The sequence below is a fragment of the Dipodomys merriami genome, unplaced genomic scaffold (assembly GCF_024711535.1).
Source record: "Dipodomys merriami isolate MVZ:Mamm:240054 unplaced genomic scaffold, mDipMer1.0.p SCAF_10, whole genome shotgun sequence".
NCBI lineage: Eukaryota > Metazoa > Chordata > Mammalia > Rodentia > Heteromyidae > Dipodomys > Dipodomys merriami.
Genome location: NW_027202271.1, coordinates 10278272 through 10298629, shown reverse-complemented (window position 1 = coordinate 10298629; position 20358 = coordinate 10278272). Strand labels below are relative to the sequence as shown.

At 42.9% G+C, this 20358-nt stretch overlaps 1 long non-coding RNA gene across 1 annotated transcript; it reads right to left on the bottom strand.

Annotated features, from left to right (window-relative positions):
• Positions 1–7493: 7493 nt before the first annotated feature.
• Positions 7494–19676, bottom strand: LOC138836339 (uncharacterized). The gene is made up of 3 exons (XR_011374938.1): positions 19582–19676; positions 8276–8384; positions 7494–8181 (listed from the first exon to the last, which is right to left on the bottom strand). It is a non-coding gene; the product is annotated as an uncharacterized lncRNA (long non-coding RNA).
• Positions 19677–20358: the final 682 nt, after the last annotated feature.

Sequence of the window (20358 nt, the reverse complement as noted above, 5' to 3'; positions counted from 1 at the left end):
TATTTTTTTGGGTCCGGTCGTGGGGCCTGAACTCTGGGCCTGGGCGCTGTCCCTCAGCTCTTCAGCTCAAGGCTAGTGCTCTACCACTTGAGCCATAGCCCCACTTCCGGCTTTTTTTTTTCTTTTTGCTTATGTGATGCTGAGGAATCGAACCCAGGGCCTCAGGCATGCAAGGCAAGCGCTCTACCACTGAACCACCTTCCCAGCCCCAGATACCTCTTATTGTCCAGAAAAAAAAAAAAAAAAAGAAACATCACAGTTCGTCAGGAGAGGCCAACATTTTTTGCTGGCCCTGAGATCAGAGATAATTTATCATGTCTGTCTTTACATAGATGTCATGGAGAAAAATAGGGACAAGATGGTGAGAGTCGATTTTATGAAGATTGAAAACAACCTATGTGAGGCCACTTCTATCTTCTGCAGTAAGTAAGCGATGAAGACAGGACAGTAAACTGCAGTTCCAAGGGAACAATTCTCCGGGGATGAGATGAATAGTTATGTTTTATTCGGGAATGCTATGTCTTAAGACTTGGAAAAGCTTAGGAACTGAAGATTTTGTATCTCTCTTAGATCTGTGAATCTCAAAGCCCTAGGGTCAGTCAAGATGTGCTGAGAGCCCAGAGTGGGGCGGTGGGTGAGTTTGTGGGAACTGGAAGATTAAGGTCCCTCAGGGGAGCCCTCACCAAACTCTTGCATCTACTTCACCAGTGATAAATTCTCCCCACTAGGCTTAGTGTCATTGTAAGGCTTCCTTTGAAAGACAAGTTTGAGACAAGTAGATTTGTAGTATTAGAAAATAATACTGATGAAGCCTTCTGTATCAGTTTCGTGTGTGTGTGTGTGTGTGTGTGTGTGTGTGTGTGTGTGTGTGTGTGTGTGTGTGTGTGTGTGTGCGCGCGCTGGGCCTACTCGCTGTTGTCCCTTAGCTATTTTGCACAAGGCTGGCACTCTACCACTTGAGCCACAGCTCCACTTCAAGTTTCTTTACTGGTTAATTGGAGCTAGGTCTCCCAGATTTTCTGTCCTGGGCTGCCTTTGAACAGCAATTCTCAGATCTCAACCTTTTGAGTAGCTAGGATTAAAAGAGTGAGCCACCAGTGCCTGACTGTATTAATTACTTTTGCATCATTGTGACCAAAATATCTGCCATAACAATTGAAGTGGGAACAGACTTATTTTTGGCTCATGGTCAGAGTGTGGCTGGTTCCATTATCTCTGGGCTGTAGGGAGGCAAGGCATCATGGCAGCAGGTAGGTGTGACGGAAACTATACATCTCATGGAAGATTGGAGGGGGCTGGGACACAACACCTCCCAACAGTCATTCCCTGTAACCTAGATTATATTTCCTAAAGTTTCCATCACCTCCCAAGATAGCATGCCACCAGCTAGGGACCTGCTACACTTCATATGTCAACGCTAACACCTTCTCTGGACCACCCTATTGAAAAATCATCTTCCCGTTGACCCAGAACTCTTTATCTGCTTTCTCTGGTTGTTTTTCTCAACACAATTTTCTGACATCTAATTTATTAGATGTCAGAATATATATAAATATATAATTTATTGTATATAATTTATTATACTTATTTCTTTTGTGTACTTATTTCTTTTTTCATCAGATGATAACAAGAAACTATTTTTGAACTGTTGACTTAGGGCTACGATAATCAAAGAACTATGAACAAACCCGGTGCTGGTGGCACACGTTTGTATTCTTAGCTACTCAGGAGGCTGAGTTCTGAGGACTGCAGTTTAAAGCAAGCCTGTGCAAGCAAGTCTGTAAGATTCTTATCTCCAATTAACCACCAAAAAGCTGGAAGTGGAGCTGTGGCTCAACTGGTAGAGAACCAGCCTTGAATGCCAAGGCTAAGGGACAGTGCTCAGGCCCTGAGTTCAAGTCCCAATAGCACTACACACCATACCCCTATGTAAAACTTGTCTGGGTGTCTATGTCTATCTGTATAAACCACAAATAGCAAATTTGAGTATTACATTAACTTTTGAAATGGCCTTCAATTAGAGTTTGAATAATTGTACGTTAAGGAAGAGCTTTCTGCACAGACATTTCTGTAGTATATTAACATAAATATAATCATCTTGATGTCATATGTGTCTGAAATTGCCATGGGCTGAATTATCTTCTTAAGGCCTATACATTTCAGTACAAGAATAATCATAGCATTAAAGGTCAAGCTCAACAACATTTATACTACTAAACCGGTAAAGATTTATTACAGAGACAACTCTATCAAACACTCTGCTGGCGAGGCCAAAAAAAAAGGAAAAAAGGAAGGTCATTGATTTATTTGAACAGACAGATGGGTCATAAAATATTTCTCCAAAAGTGATCTAATTTGGTTTCTGACAGGTTGTAAAAAGAAGTGAGTCAGAGTACACTGTCCTTCACTGACAAAAACGTGGGGCTCCCAGGGAACGACTTCAGGACCTCCTCTGCCCAGGGGGCGGCTGAGGGTTGAGGTCTGCCTCATTAGCTATTGGGAATCATACAGTCCAGGATTACAAAGACCTGAATCAACACCTTGACTCACCTCAGGGAGGCCTCAGGAAATCAGGGCCATCTGTCAGTATGAGGTGAACTCAACTCAGTATAGCAGGTATGGCGGAGAAAATGAGCAGGTGTCTGCGGGCCTGGCAGAGTCCTATCAACGGTCCTGATGTATGTACTCTGTGCATGGCATTCTTTCCTGGGTAATTTTGGAATGGCATGACAGGTCTCCATCAAAGTGCGTGTAGCTGCTTTTATTATAGCAGACAACATCATGGCTGTATGCTGTTTCTCTATGTAGGGGATGAAGGTTTGTTTCCTCTCCTGATATCAGAAGTGGCCATGTGACTTGCTTTGTTGATAGTAGGGGCAGAATCCTTTTTGTATATGTGTATGTCAGTTCTGGGGCCTGATCTCAGGGCCTGTGCACTGTCCCTTTTTGGTTTAAGTGTTCTATCACTTAAGTCACAGCTCCACTTCTAGCTTTTTTTTTTTTTTAATCTTTTTTAAGTTAATTGGAGTGTCATATCATAGACTTTCTGGCCCAGACTGGCTTTAAAATGTAATCCTCAGATGTCAGCCTCCTAAGTAGCTGGGATTACAAGTGTGAGCAACTGGCACCTGGCAAGGAGCTACAACTTTTAAGAATGATTTTGCACATGTAAGTCATGTCTCATTTGCTTTGCTTGTTAAATGTTCTACAGAGAGGTGGCTTCTTTAACCTGGCATAAAGACAATATGTGTGGGTGTTGCAATTTAACAGGATGGAGGGAAATAGCCTTTATTCTAAGACACTGAGCTTTGGGGATCATTTGTTACAACAGCATAACTTAGCCTAACCAGACTGATAAAAAAAGAAATTATATCTCATTGTTTCTATTTGCCCACACTATAGCTAGAGATAACTATTATGGTGGTAAAATGGTCATTGTGTCAAAGTTGATCAGTTTATAAAGATATAATATAGCTTGAAGAAGGGAAAGAAAAGTATTTCCGGTCAGATTAGTAAAACACAATGATTGCTTCCTGAATGTGAACAGAGCTTGAGCCCGGCAGAGTATGCTAGTTATTTCCAAGGCTGGCTTATATTGGCCATTCCAGCTTGCCATATAACACACTGGAGGAGAGCCAACCAAGAATCTGTGCCCCAAATATGAAAACCACTGGCACAGATGGGCAGTGTCGCCACAATGCAACAATAACATCTGGAATTGGCCCTCCAGAAGGACAAACACGGATCGCTACAGGGGACAGAGGCATTAATAACCGTCAAGTGCAGGGCAGACTGGTGAACTTAATGGGTGAGCTCAGTCCACTCGGGGGCGGGCATGTCTTATCACTCTTTCTGTAGTCACTTCTCCCAGGAGACGTATAAATCACAGCCACTGACTTACTAAAATAATAAGGTTTGTCTGAATTTTTTGACAAAAGAAAATAATAGAGGACCTCAAACTTAGTGAGAGGGAGAGCGGGAGGGGAAGAGAGAAATAAGAGGCACTGTACAATTGCTTTCTCACCACAAATAGGGGAGTCTAGAGACCGACAAAAAGTTATGTGCCATCCTCAAGTTGCCAATTTTCTGAAAACACACACAAATCTAGGAATCTCTAGTAAGAGGCTCCAGAGATGAGTTAGGTGAGGAGCACTTGTTTTTTGGCTGGATATCATCTCTGTGCTGTGCTGGAATGGGTTCTTTCTGGAATAGAATTAATTTACTGGAGATTAAACTTTTCTTTATTTTCAATTTTCTTTCTTTCTTTTTGCTTTGTGGCATGCAGCGTGGCCTTTAGTCATTGTTATTGCTGTGTTAGTACTTGGGCTTTAACATAGGGCCTGGCCACTGTTCCTTAGCTTTTTCACTCAAGGATGGCACTCTATCGTCTGAGCCAAACTCCACTTTTGGCTTTTTGTTGGCTAATTAAAGACAAGAGTCTCACGGATTTTTCAGTGTGGGCTGGCTTCAAACCATGATTCTCAGATCTCAGCCTCCTGAGTCAGCTAGGATTATAGGCAAAAGTGAGCTTTTAAATGAAGCAGGTCTGAGTTCAAATCCTGACTCTGCTTTCTTGGTCCATGGCACTGATTGACAAATTACTTGATTTTTTTTTTTTTTGAGTCAGTTCCTTCAATAGTGTTGTTGTGACCAATTAAATGAACTAATGTATTAAGGCACTGGCACAAAGCCTCAGACTTCAGAGCTCAATCCTTATTAGTTCCTTTAATCTTCTAGAAATGTCTAAAGGTGAGAGAGGATTTAGGCTGCTGGCGCAGCTTATTTCAGCTTTATCAAGTATGAAGTGCATTTGGTAATTGTTATAATTAAAAGAGTGATTACTGAGTATTCCAGTGGCCCTGGGAGATCACCCACACAGCCCCCACCCCAGCCCAGTGTTCTAACCTGTCCATTCAAGTTCCATGTGACTGGTTGCTGATGACAAGTATGTCAACACAGCTTTTCTCACCAACAGCTGGTTGCCTGTGCCACTAGTTAATATTAACTGACTCCAGTAAGTGGTTGAGTCCCTGTTACAGCTCTGGCACGGGGCTGAGTCTAAGACTCCCCCCCACTCTTTCCCTGACTCCCTTCTTCTTACTGGTGAACAGAAGAGAAACTGTTACTATTTCTCTTCTTCCTGTGTTCTCCCTTCTTATCCTCTCCAGACTCTCAAAGATCTTACTTTATCAATGATTTTTTTCCCCCATGCCTATTATTAACCAAAATTTTGTTCTGGACATTTCTCCTCCATTGGGCCAGAGAAAAAGAAACACTACCCAGAAGCACCCACTTACAGAAGTATGGCTCCCTCTCAGTAGCTTCAGCCATACTCAGGGCCTAAGTATGGGGCAGATAGCATTTAGCGGAAATTACCAGGATATTTATAACATATTAGAAGGAAGTGGGCAAGCTGAAGTCCGTGTCTTTCTTCCACCCACACTGAAGCATCCATTTGCTTCCATACCATTAAAATGTCTTCCTAAAGGAAGTGCTGGTCTACTATGAGTTGGGAATATAAGGAAAGAAGCATAGTTGTCTGGTGGAAAGACAGTAACAGATTTGAGTGTGTTCTCTCAGCAGGAAACCGCAGTAGAGTTCTGGAGCTATCCTGTGATGGAGGTATAGCAGGGGATGCCAAGACTGGAGGAGGAGGCTCTCGTTCCCAGTGGACCAACCACCAGTGTAGTCTCCCCCGTATTGGAAGTTGAACCCTTCTAGTTGGAGCATTTAAGATGCAATTTATTTTTTAAGATCATTTCTCCTTTTCTGCCTTCTTTCCTTCCTTCCTTTTTTCCTGCCTTCCTCTCTTGCTTCCTCTCTCCCCCTTCTCTCCCAATCTTTCTCTTTTGTCCTTTCATTTTCTTTCTATCTCTTTTGTGTGCCAGTACTGGGGCTTAAATTCAGGGCCTGGGTGCTGTCCTTGAGTTTGTTTTGCTCAAGGCTAGCACTCTATCACTCAAGTCACAGCTCTACTTCCAGCTTTTTTTTTTTTTTTTTTGGGTCCAGTCATGGGTCCTGAACTCTGGGCCTGGGCGCTGTCCCTCAGCTCTTCAGCTCAAGGCTAGCGCTCTAGCGCTTGAGCCACAGCTCCACTTCCGGCTTTTTTCTTTTTGCTTATGTGGTGCTGAGGAATTGAACCCAGGGCCTCAGGCATGCAAGGCAAGCGCTCTACCACTGAGCCACCTTCCCAGCCCTACTTCCAGCTTTTAAAAGATTAATTGGAGGTAAGAGTCTCACAGACTTGCCTGTCCAATCTGTCTTTGCACATCAGTCCTCAAATATTAGACTCTTAAGTAGCTAGGATTACAGAGGTGAGCCACTGGCACCTGGCTAGCTCTATCTCTTTATGTCTTTTCTTTTTATTTATTTTTTATTGTGAAAATACTGTACAGAGGGATTACAATTACATGGGCAAGATAATGAGTACATTTCTTATCAAGCGTTGTAGCCTCCTCCTTTGTTTCCCCTTCCCATCCCTTCCCATCCTCCCACCACCCCGCCTCCCCCCAACCCTCCTCCCCCCCACCAAAGTTGTAAAGTTTGTTTTTTCGACATATGACTTGTAGGTCACATTGTTGCAATGGGTCCACCTGTATCCCTATTGAAACGATTTGTTTTTTTTTGTCCCTTCCCCTCCACAAATTATACCAACATCAAATACAGTGAAAGGGGCTGGGAAGGTGGCTCAGTGATAGAGCACTTGCCTTGTATGCATGAGGCCCTGGGTCGATTCCTCAGTACCACATAAGCAGAAAACAAAAAACTGGAAGTGGCGCTGTGGCTCAAGTGGTAGAGCGCTAGCCTTGAGCTGAAGAGCCAAAGGACAGTGCCCAGGCCCAGAGTTCAGACCCCACGACCAGACCCCCCCCCCAAAAAAAAAATTCTGACGTCTTCTTTTTCATCGTATTGATTATGATGAAAACTAATCTGCCAACCAAGTCCTAAAGTGATAGGTTCAAGCTATGTGACATACTACATAGATCATACAAGTCATTTAAAATCATAACTAGTTGTTCTGAAATTTAAAAATAATTCATTTCTTTATTCAAGATTGTGTGTGTGTGTGTGTGTGTGTGTGTGTGTGTGTGTGTGTGTGTGTGTGTGTGTATACTTTCCTGTGTAAGCTGGCTTTGAACACTGATCCTTGGATCTCAGCCTCTTGAGTAGCTAGGATTACAAGCATAGCCAGGCCAATTCAAGGTAGTTTTAACTATTATAGATGGTTTGCAATTCCATATAAATCTTAAGAGTCAGCTTGCCAATGATGACTTTTACTCTTTAGTATAACAGTCTTGACGTACCAACTCACTGTCTGGAACTATAACACAAATAGCAAAATGCAAATGGAGCAGGTATACATATACATAGTAACATGCAAATTGTATGGAAAAATGCAAATTTACACAGGAAGAACACAGGCAAAACTTGTCATGGCCATGGCTTGAATCCATGGGCAAAAGGGCTTGCTTCCAGCTGCTTAGCATGGGGGGAATGGGGGGGGGGGACAAGGAAGGTCCAACTTGTCCAGTTCCTTTGGATATAATCCTTCAACAAATGGAAATGTGCATAAAATACAAATGCTATGAAAATAAGTTAATGAGAACATAATGGCATTAACCTAGAGCTGTCTGAGATGAGCTGAATTATGTCCTTCAACTCTTGCAAAACTTTTCAAAAACACATGGTTAACAGACTGTAATGGGATTTCTGTGAAAAATTTCAGTCCATGTAGGCTGTTAATCCAAAATACCTTATATGGGTTATGCATAATTGTGTACAGTTAGGGAGACCTAGAAAATTAAGGTCAAGGAACCTACAAAGGATTTTGGTTTGGTTTAGTTTTTCTGCTTATACTGGGGCTTCAGCTCAGGGCTTGTGTTTTCCCTTGGCTTTTCCCAGTTCAAGGCTGGCACTCTACCATTTGAACCACAGCTCCCCTTGTGGCTTTTTGGTGGTTAATTAGAGATAAAAGACTCATGGACTTTTCTGCCTGGGCTGGCTTCAAACCATGATCCTCAGATCTCAGCCTCCTATTGAGTAGCTGGGATTACAGGTGTGAGCCACAAGAGGCCTGGCGAGAAGCCATTCTTTACAACCATCAGGGAAGGTTTCCACTTAGTTCCTCCTCAGTACACAGCTCATCTTCTCATCAGTACACGTCTCATCTTCTCACATAGCCTGCAAAACATCCAAAGAAAGGAACAGAGTTCAGTCTGCTCTACTGTAACTTAGGATGGCTGGTAGTGACAGAACAGTAGATATCAATACCTACATATTGGATAAGGAGCCACTGCTGCACAACTCTCTTTTGGGTTGAAGTTGTTAGTTTCCATTTCTTTTTCTGCTTAGAGTCAGGTCGTAAGACGGTAAGGACAGTAAACCTGTAGAGACATTTGTGTCAAGAATACAGATGAAAGACTTGCTGCGTGGGCTGGGAAGGTGGCTCAGTGGTAGAGCGCTTGCCTTGCATGCATGAGGTCCTGGGTTCGATTCCTCAGCACCACATAAGCAGAAAAAGCTGAAAGTGGGGCTGAGGCTCAAGTGGTAGTGCGCTAGTCTACAGCTGAAAAGCTGAGGGGCTGAAAAGCTGAGGGACAGCGCCCAGGCCCAGAGTTAAAAAAAAAAAAAAAAAAAAAAAAAAAAAAGACTTGCTGCTTTGGCTTTCACCCATTTGCTTGTTCAAACTGACCTACCAGTTGTCTTAAATCCTGCCCATTTTGGCTTTGCTAGCACAACCTACAAATGCTTTTTTTTTTCTTCCTCTGCACAGATGACTAGGGTTATTGTCTGTTGCTGGCACACATTGTAGTCCGACCACATGTTTTAAGAATCATGAAACCTTCCATGAGGAGTCAATCCCTAACTGAACCTTTAGCCAAATCCAGACTCCTCCCTGAAACAGCACCATAGCGCCACCAAGTGGAAGGTTTTGGAACAAGTCAACTGGTAAGTCATTTTGGAATGCAGTTCGGGCTGCATGCCAAACTCGAGATTTCTTTTCTTTTTTTTGGGGGGGGGGGTCCGGTCGTGGGGCCTGAATTCTGGGCCTGGACGCTGTCCCTCAGCTCTTCAGCTCAAGGCCAGCACTCTACCACTTGAGCCACAGCGCCACTTCCGGCTTTTTTCTTATGTGGTGCTGAGGAATCGAACCCGGGGCCTCATGCATGCAAGGCAAGTGCTCTACCAGTGAGCCACCTTCCCAGCCCCTCCCTCCTTAAGGGATTTCAAAGTTTATACTCTGCATTCTTAAGACCTTGAGTGTTTGAGAATCTATTTGTTTCAATTGTGCATTTTAAAATGTATTTAACTCTCACTGTGATTTCCTCAAGAAGATTCTTTTTTTCTCTTTTTAATTCTTTAAAATGAAAATTATTTTTTATTGTTATTATAAAGGTCATGTACAGAGGGGGGGTCACAGTTACATAATCTTTTTAATTAAAATTTTTTCCTTTTCCTTTTTTTTCCTGTAGGTCATGGGGCTTGAACTCTGGGTCTGGGCGCTGTCCCTCAGCTCTTCAGCTCAAGGCTAGCACTCTACCACTTGAGCCACAATGCCACTTCCAGTTTTCTGAGTGGTTTATTGGAGATAAAACTCTCAGGGACTTTCCTGCCTGGGCTAGCTTTGAATTGAGATCCTAAGATCTCAGCCTTCTTTTTTTTTGGGGGGGGGGGTCCAGTCGTGAAGCCTGTACTCTGGGCCTGGGCGCTGTCCCTCAGCTCTTCAGCTCAAGGCTAGCGCTCTACCACTTGAGCCACAGCACCACTTCCGGCTTTTTTCTTTTTGCTTATGTGGTGCTGAGGAATTGAACCCAGGGCCTCAGGCATGCAAGGCAAGCGCTCTACCACTGAGCCACCTTCCCAGCCCCAGATCTGAGCCTTCTGAGTAACTAGGATTACAGGCATGAGCCAATGGTGCCTGGCAATGTTTTTCTTTTTTAAATTAGAAAATATATATATATATATATCTTTAATGTGAGGTGCGGGTAGTTCACATTTATAATCCTACTACTCAGGCGACTGAAATCTGAGAATCATGGTTCAAAGCCAGCCCAGGCAGGAAAGTCTGTGAGACTCATCTCCAATAAACCACAAAAAGCCAGAAGTAGAGCTGTGGCTCAAGTGGTAGAGCACTAGCCTTGAGCTCAAATGCTTAGGGACAGAGCCCTGGCTAAGTTCAAGCCAAAGACTGGCAAAAAATAAAAATAAAAATTTCTTTCTCTCTCTCTTTCTTTCTCTAAGTAGTTGTACAAATGGGCTTCAATTTAGCATAACAATGTGTGAGTACGACGCATCTTGTTCAATATCACCAGTTAATATCATTTTCGATATCATTTTTCCCCATTTGTCTCAACCCTATACATACTCTGGAGTTCGCTAGTTCCATTTTCACATATGTTCATTGAACATCATGACTGCTTATGCAAATATATGCTTATGCAATATATACCTACCTGTTACGTATATGTTTTATGTTTGCAAATGTCTGGAGTGAATTTCACATTTTATTACCCAGAAGATTAAGCAAATGATACTGGGACAATAAGATAGCCATATATAAGATGAACTTCAAATCTTAAACAGTATAAAAAAGTTATCTTGAAGCCAGGTGCTGGTGGCTCATATCTGTAATCCTACCTACTCAGGAAGCTGAGATCTAAAGGTTATGGTTCATAGCAAGTCTGGTCAGAAAAGTCTGTGAGAAGCAAACTTGGCTTCTTTCTAAAGGTGAGAAGTTAGAATGATTAAAAATAGTAATAGCATATCAATGAGGGAAAATAATAAAGAATAGACTTAGACTCTTAGTGCTGGGAAGAACTGCTTAATCCAAGTCTACAAACCTGGATGAAGAAGAAAACCTGCCATCAGCAGCCCTGTGAGAAATCAGAGGGACAAGGAACACTTTCAAGACTGGGTCTTGAGTCAGCTTTTGATTGGCTGTTCATATATAAGTCATATATAAAACTAATTCCTGAGCCTCTCATCTATATTTGTTACATTTAGGAATTATCAGATAACAAAGGAAAGACATCATCTGGAAAGAAAATTGTGGGTTTTTTTTTTTTGTTTGTTCTTTTTTTTTTTTTTTGCCAGTCCTGGGGCTAGAACTCAGAGCCTGTGGGCAATATCCCTGAGCTTCTTTTGCCCAAGACTAGCACTCTACCACTTGAGCCACAGTGCTACTTCTGGCTTTTTCTGCTTATATAGCACTGAGAATCGAACCCAGTGCTAGCCAAGCACTCTACCACTAAGCCACATTCTAGCTCTGGTTGATTTTTTTTGTTTTTGTTTTTTGTTTTGTTTTTAGTGTGCCAGTCCTGGGGTGTGAGCTCAGGGTCTGGGCACTCTCTGAGCTTTTTTTGGGGGGGGGTTCCGGTTGTGGGGCCTGAACTCTGGGCCTGGGAGCTGTCCTTCAGCTCTTCAGCTCAAGGCTAGCACTCTACCACTTGAGCCAATGTGCCACCTCCAGTTTTTTTTTTCTTTTTGCTGAGGAATCGAACCCAGGGCCTCAGGCATGCAAGGCAAGTGCTCTACCACTGAGCCACCTTCCCAGCCTCTCTCTGAGCTTTTTTTATGTTCAAGGCTAACACTCTACCAATTGAGCCACAGCTCTACTTCTGGAATTTTTGGTGGTTAATTGGAGATCAGTGTCTCACATACTTTCCTGCCTGGGCTGGCTTTGAACCACAATTCTTGGATCTCAGCCTGTATAGTAGCTAAGATTTCAGGCATGAGCCACCAGAAAATTGGACATTTAACAAGGCCTGTTGGGTGATTAGACCAACTGATGGTTGCTTCATGTGAGCAGTCAATTGGGACAAATAGGCTTCACTTATAGTTCCCCAACGGCTTTCCACTCTCAGTTCCTCCTTTGTATTGCTTGCTTACCAGTAAATTCAATGTCAGCAGCAACATGATGCTTAAAGTTCAGACACAAGAAAATGTTTTAAGCAATTATCCTCATGCAGATTCTCATTTGCACAATTAATTGCAAAAGAATCTTGGAAGACCGACCAACATAGCAGACAGGGACTGAAGTGTGGTCTTCCTGTAGTATATCTACGCCATATGCTCTCTTGTTCCACCATATTTCCTTTTTTTTTTTTTTTTTTTTTTTTTGCCAGTACTGGGTCTTGAACTCAGAGCCTGGGCATTTTCATTTAGTTTTTTTCACTCAAGGCTGGTGCTCTATTCTTACTTTTGCAATAGAAACAAAACATCACAGCAAAAGGAGTACAAATTATACCTTTTGCTTCCATCTCTCACCCTCTCTTTTCCTCCTTCCTTCCCTCCCTTTCTTCTTCTGTCCCCCTTCCTCTCCCCCCCCCCCCCATTTTTCTCTTCTCTTCCCTCCAGGGCCTCACATTTGCTGTGCAGGCATTCTACCACTTGAGCCAATACCCTAATCCTCTTTGCTTTATATTTCAAATAAGGTCTTTTGTTTTTGCCCAGGCCTAGGTTGGACTAGATTAACTGTTTTACTGTAACCAGGTGACAGGTGCATGATATCAGACACAGCTTATTTGTGGAGATGGCAGTAGGGGTGGCGGGAGGTCTTGTAGAGTTTATTTCCAAGGCAGTGTCTAGTGAGTATCACTGCTGAATTGGTTCCCCCTTTACCCCATTGTTTCTTTGCTTCCCCTTCCCCTCCCCAAATCAGATAAAATTATATATAATACAAAGGGTACCAAAATAAAAAATAGAGACAAAGGGGAATAAACCAAAGAAAAAAGAATTGAAAACATTACATTTAAAAACCTGTTTCCATTTTTTTTCTTTTTTGTCAGTCATGGGCTTGAACTCTGGGCCTGGGTGCTGACCCTGAGCTCTGAAGCTCAAGGCTAGTGCTCTACCACTTGAGCCACAGCACCACTTCTGGTTTTCTGGTGGTTAATTGGAGATAAGAGTCTCACAAGACTTTCCTTCCTGGCCTGGTTTTGAACCGTGATCCTCAGATCTCAGCCTCCTGAGTAGCTAGCACCCAGCCTGTTTCCATTTCTTGGAGTTCATTTTGATATATATCATATGCACATAGCTATTGAGCCTTTATGATCCTCTCCTAAGAATATCTTCCTTTGGTCTCACTGTGTGAATGTTTAGAATAATGTTTAATTAATCATGTCCAGGTGTAATTATTTGTCTTTTACTGTCCATTGGGTTTACTTGTAGATTTATAGACACATTCTATTTATTACAAATGAGGGAAACTCTGCACGTACTACTGTTTTCTTTGAGTATTTTCCTTTGTCTTTTAGTCATGACACTGTTGGAAGAATCTTTTTTTGGAGATTCTACTAGGTATTTAACAGTCATTACTAGAACATTTGATTTTGAGTCTATTGTCTTGGGTATCTTCTTTTTTTTGTTATTAAGAAGTAGTTTTGGGGTTGGGAAGGTGGCTCAGTGGTAGAGTGCTTGCCTAGCATGCAAGAGGCTCTGGGTTCGATTCCTCAGTACCACATTAACAAAAATAAGAAAAAGAAGTAGTTTTGCTGGATGCTGGTGGCTCACGTCTGTAATCCTAGCTACTCAGGAGGCTGAGATCTGAGGATTGTTGTTCAAAGCCAGTCTGGGCAGGAAAGTTCATGAGACTCTTATCTCCAGTTAACCACCAGAAAACCAGAAGTGGCGCTGTGGCTCAAGTGGTAGAGCGCTAGTCTTGAGCTGAAGAACTCAGGGACCGTGCCCAGGCCCAGAGTTCAAGCCCCATGACAGAAAAGGGGGGAGGAGGAAAGGGGGGAGGAGGAGGAGGAGGAGGAGGAGGAGGAGGAGGAGGAGGAGGAGGAGGAGGAGGAGGAGGAGGAGGAGGAGGAGGAGGAGGAGGAGGAGGAGGAGGAGGAGGTTGTTTTGTTTAGCTTTAAATTTAGGTTCCATGCATCTAAAGAGCTTTTTTCCATTTTTTTCCCCTGTTACACACAGGATACCCTTATTTATTTAACTAGAGTTCTATTGGAATTGGAAAGTTTTGGCTTAATGGAATAACAGGGGCCTTCATTTTCATTTTCCTGCTGGTGGCAGCACTACCTTTGCTATCCTCAATTAGAAGGATGTGGATGGAAAGTGATGACTGCCAACTTGGCAGTTCAGGAAGAGACCTCGAAGAACAGAATGTTTTGAGTCAATCAGCCAACCAACAATGAGTATATAGACAGAATGAAGAAAAACAAACTTGCCAGGGTCGTGAGATCACACCGCTTCCGGGAGTGAGCCACCAGGAAGCCTAGATCTAAGGAGTGAAGACGAAGCCAGCCAGGGCAAGAAAAGCTTGTGAGATTCTTACCTCCAATTAACCAACAAAGCCATAAAGAAGTAGAAGTGCTAGGGCTCGGAAGGTGGCTCAGTGGTAGAGCACTTGCCTTGCATGCATGAGGCCCTGGGTTCGATTCCTCAGCACCACATAAGCAAAAAGCTGGAAGTGGTGCTGTGGCTCAAGTGGTAGAGCGCTAGCCTTGAGCTGAAGAGCTGAGGGACAGCGCCCAGGCCCAGACCCCCAAAAAAAAAAAAAGAAGTAGAAGTGCTGGTCAAATGATAGAAAATCAGCCTTAAAGGGTAAAAGTTAAGTGAGTGTGAGGCCCTGAATTCAAGTCCTTACTTTGGCACACGCATGTGCACACACACATACTTACCAAAGCAAACTGATTGAGAGATATGTTTATGATACAAAAATTTGAAAAATCCTTTATGTGGTAAGTTTTTCTCTTGAATTTAAAATTGTAAGATTAGCATTTAAAATCTTTTAATATAAGCACACTGTCAAAAACATAATGTTTATATGTGATAGCTTTTGAAGTTCTCAAGGACGATTAGTGTACATATTTTCATCTACAAGTTTTGTGTGCAAAACTCAGCAGAGAAAGGAGGTTAAGCCGGGTGCCGGTGGCTCATACCTGTAATCCTAGCTACTCAGGAGGCTGAGATCTGAGGATCACGATTCAAAGCCAGCCTGGGCAGGAAAGGCTGTGAGAATCTTATCTCCAATAAACCACTAGAAAACCAGAAGTGGCACTGTGGCTCAAGCGGTAGAGCGCTCACCTTGAGCTGAAGAGCTGAGGGACTATGCCCAAGCCCAGAGTTCAAGACCCATGACCAACAAAAATGAAAGAAAAGGAAAAAAAAAAAAGGATGTTAGAAAAGCAGCGTGAGTGCTATGGTCACAGCCAATTACCGAACTAGAACCTGTGCTGTGTTGCTTTTACGAAGCTCAGTTCTTGCAACACTTCTATTTTGGATTTGGTTAGTTCAGTGGAGGGTATGTTCCTATTCCAAACTGTTTTGGACAGCTAACTCTATTTAAATATTGTTGCATTTCCTCCTGATTCTTGAGGAAAGGTGTATCTTTTTTTTTTTTTTTTTGGTTGGTCATGGGGCTTGAACTCTGGACCTGAGCACTGTCTCTAAGTTCTTCAGCTTAAGACTAGTGCTCTACCACTTGAGCCACAGTGCCATTTCTGGTTTTCTGGTGGTTAATTGGAGATAAGAGTCTCACAGGACTTTCTTGCCTGGGCTGGCTTTGAACTGTGATCCTCAGATCTCAGCCTTCTGAGTAGCTAGGATTACAGGCGTGAGCCACTGGCACCCAGCTAAGGGTGTATCCTTTAAATTCACATATAAATTGGTGACAGTGGTTCATGAACATAATCCTCACTTCTCTGGAGGTACTGAGATCTGAAGACTGTGATTCAAAGTTAGCCCCAAAGTTAGCCGGGAGAGGATAGTCTATGAGACTCTTATCTCCAATTAGCCAGCAAAAAGCCAGAAATGGAGCTGTGGCTCAATTGGTAGAACACTAGACTTGAGTAATCAATAGCAAAGGCACAGCACCCAAGGTTTGAGCTTCAGTATTGCCCCCGCCCCTCAATATGCATGCAAAAACACAAGATTATAAATAATGAAGGGCTGGGAAGGTGGCTCAGTGGTAGAGTGCTTGCTTTGCATGCCTGAGGCCCTGGGTTCGATTCCTCAGCACCACATAAGCAAAAAGAAAAAAGCCGGAAGTGGCGCTGTGGCTCAAGTGGTAGAGTGCTAGCCTTGAGCTGAAGAGCGGGGGGGACAGCGCCCAGGCCCAGAGTTCAGGCCCCACGACTGGACACCCCCCCAAATAAATAAATAAATAATGAATATTTTGCATGTATTTTCAAACAAAAATTATATTACATTTTCTAAATCTTGCTATTTGAAAATGCTATAAGCAAATTTATTATATCACATATAGTAAGTTTAGGATAGATGTCAGTCTTCTTAATAAGTTAATGACTGATATTTCATCCTACATCCTGGAATAATAATTTGACATTACTTCTCTCTATAATGAAAGCCACTCACTCATCAGCTTATGTCATACCTATTAGTTGCTTTGATCTGAGTGCTTAAATATGCATAACGCATAAGCAGAATGAATGAAAAATTGATGTCCAACACCACCACCTGAATTTAATAAGAGAGGTAGAATCTAATTTCAATCTGTCAAAAAAAAAAAAAAGAAAGACAAAAAGAAGTATGTCCAGGTACCTGTGGCTCATGCCTATAATCCAAGCTATTCAGAAGGTTGAGGATCCCAACTCAAAGCCAGGCTGGGCAGCAAAGTCAGAGAACCTCTTATCTCAATTGACCATCAAAAAGTCAGAAATAGAGCTGTGGCTCAAGTAGTTGAGTGCCAGCCTTGGGCAAGAAAGCAAAGATAGACATGAGTCCTTTAGTTCATGCCCCAGTACCTGCCCACACACAAAAAAGCTCACACTTGAGTAACATGGTGAATAGTTCTAGGGTAAGAGTCCAACCCCAGGCTGACTTTGGGCTCCGTGCTGTAGCTGATGTTCAAATCTTTAGTGAGCAGTGAGTAGGGGGGGAGCTTATCTTCCTCCATGTTGCTCAGTAGACATTAAGCACAGAAGAAAAGTGCCAGGAGGTTGGGAATGTAGCTCAGTGGTAGAGTGCTTGCCTAGCATGCATGAAGCCCTGGGTTCCATCCCTCAGTACCAGATAAACAGAAAAAGCCAGAAGTGGCAGTGTGGTTCAAGTGGTAGAGTGTTAGCTTTGAGCAAAAAGAAGCTCAAGGACAGTACCGGCCAAAAAAAATGCCAGGATGAGACTGCTTGTGGTGCACAAAACCAAAGAGGGATGATTTCACAGAGACACTTTTATTATAGGGTATTGTTATGGTCTTTCTTTGTCAGCCTCATGTTTCTTTGTGCCAGTCCTAGGGCTTGAACTCATAACCTGTGCACTGGTTCCTTAGCTTTTTTGCTCAAGAATGGCACTATCGGGATGGGAAGGTGGCTCAGTGGTAGAGTGCTTGCCTTGCATGCCTCAGCCCCTGGGTTTGATTCCTCAGCACCACATAAGCAAAAAGAAAAAAGCCAGAAGTGGCGCTGTGGCTCAAGTGGTAGAGCGCTAGCCTTGAGCTGAAGAGCTGAGGGACAGCGCCCAGGCCCAGAGTTCAGGCCCCATGACAGGACCCCCCCCCCCAAAAAAAAAAGAATGGCAGCATGCCACTTGAACCACACCTCCATTTCTGGCTTTTTGGTGATTGATTGGAGATAAGGGTCTCACAGACTTTCCTGCTCAATCTGGCTTTGAAACATGATCCTCAGATCTCCGCCTCTTGAATAGCTAGGATTGTGGTCATGAGCCACCAATGACCAGCAATCAGTAGCTTTGTTAGCCTATTAAAATGACAGTTGAGCCAAGACCTAGATGAATTTAAGAGTGAGCAAGAGGACAGATGCCACCGGGCACTGGTGGCTCACGCCTGTCATCCTAGCTACTCAGGAGGCTGAGATCTGAGGATCGCGGCTCTAAGCCAGCCGGGGCAGTAAAGTCTGTGAGACTCTTATCTCCAATAAGCCACCAGAAAACTGGAAGTGGCACTGTAGCTCAAGTGGTAGAGTGCTAGCTTTGAGCTGAAGAGCTGAGGGACAGTGCCCAGGCCCAGAGTTCAAGCCCCACGACTGACAAAAAAAAAATAAAGAGGACAGATGCCAGTACTCTGCAGCTTAGGGAATCTAACATACCACAAGTAGACACAACAAACATTCTGAAGTACACCTGGCTACTTCTGTTACCTAGATTCTGGCACTCAGATTTGGAATAGAGCAACCAGGGACCCTAAAGCTCTCCTGTTATGAATTAAGCTGCGTAGGTCCTGTGATCTATAGAGTAAACAAAATCTCAGCTATGAACTCCCAACATGTTGCTTTAAAAAAAGTTAACTTTATAGTTTATGTGGAAAGACAAAAGGTCCAGAATAGCTAACATGATATTGAAAAAGAGCAAGGTTGTACTGGTGAGAGAATGGACAATTATATCCAACCAACAATAGGGAGGGCCCAGAAACAGACTTGTAATGGGGAAAAGTCAGGCTCAGAAAATGGGGCCAATATCCACATGCAAAAAGATAATCAACACATATACCTTATAACTCTGATTAAAAAAAAAAAAAGCAATTGAAAACTGAAGCAGGTACTCATGGTTCACACCTATAGTTCTAGCTACTTAGGAGGCTGAGATCTGAGGATGGTGGTATGAAACTAACCTTGAGTAGAAAAGTTTGTGAGCTTCTTATCTCCAATTAGTCAATAAAAAGCCAGACGTGGAGGTGTGGCTCAAAGGGTAGAGCAACAGCCTTGAGTTAAAAAAAACAGAGGAGGACACAGGCCCTCAGTTCAAGCCTCAGTACAGGCATGTACATGCGGGTGCATACACACACATGCACATACATATGCACACACACACACATGTGGCCAAAGTAGAGACACATATTGGTCCTTCAATGACTTAGAATTTATTTGAGGTAATTTCAAAGAAAATTATTTAATAGACACAGCATAAAAAAAAAACCAAGAAAGGTCAAGCCACACACAATATTTTTACTGGTCCATACCCCTAGATCTTCCATTTCTACCCCTGAGAGGGATGCTATCTCTAATTCTAACAAACAAGCAAGACCATGGGACATAGTTCTATCTGAACCACAGCACGTGTTCAGCTGTACTGGAATTTCACTGTGGAAGAGACTAGAGTTATTGCAATGGGCCAAACCTGCAGAGATCAAGAAGTCTAATGAAAAAGGCCTATATTTACACTAGTAGCTCTGTCTGTGAGGACTTGGGCTGGCCATGTTCTACCCATTTCAAAACAAAAGACATCAGTGCTGTCCTAAGCCACCAGACCACTATTTAAAAAAAAAAAAACAAAGAAACACTGACTTGGCACCAATGGCTCACACCTGTAATCCTAGCTACTCAGGAGGCTGAGATCTGAGGATCCAGGTTGAAAGCTAGCCTAGGAAGGAAAGTCCACAAGATTCTTATCTCCAATTAATCAGCTAAAAAAGCTGGAAGGGGAGCTGTGGCTCAGTGGTAGAGCACTAGCCTTGAACAAAAGCTCACAGACAGTGCCCTGACCCTGAGTTCAAGCTCCAAGCCTGGCACATATATACATAAAAAATTTTTCACACACACAAAAAAATTCCGGAGCCAGGTGCCAGTAGCTCAGGCCTGTAATCCTAGCTACTCAGGAGGCTGAAATCTGAGGATCACAGTTCAAAGCCAGCATGGGCAGGAAAGTACGTGAGACACTTACCTCCAATAAACTACTAGAAAACCGGAAGTAGTGCTGTGGCTCAAGTGGTAGAGTGCTTGCCTTGAGCTGAAGAGCTGAGGGACAGCGCCTAGGCCCAGAGTTCAAGCCCCATGACTGAAAAAAAAAATTAAAACAAAAATTTTCTAGATTCTGGTAGCTCATTGTCTAATGTCATCCTACTTGGGAAGCTGAGATCTGAGGATTGAAGTTCAAGGCCATCCAGGTTGGAAAGCCTGTGTAACTCTTATCTTCAATTAACCAGCAAAAAGCCAGAGTGGAGTTGTGGCCCAAGTAGTAGAGTGCCAGCCTTGACTAAAAAGTTAAAGTACTGTGCCCAGGCCCTGCATTCTGGAACATGCAAAAAAACCCCCCAACTCTACCTCATTTAGAGAAAACATTCATTAAAGCATATAAACTGTGCAATCAACACAGAGTAGAATGCAATTTCATTATAGAAGTACAAGATGCTGAACTGTATTGATTATTTCTATGAGATTTTCTATATCTAAAAATAAATAGAGAGTCACCACTAGCTGCGTAACTTTTCGATTTCTTATTTGCTGCTGTGAATACATTTATTGCAAGTAAACGATGTGCTCTGGGGTAATTTCATACATGGGAGATGTTCAAAGTCCTACCACGATGACATTGATGTAGTGCCAGTACTCCGTTATAACCTCTGTATATTATTTAAGTGTAACAAATACTTCCATTCATGGCTTGCCCTAAACTTTGCATTCGGTGACATTTTTGCTACTGTGTTAATATCAGGTCTAT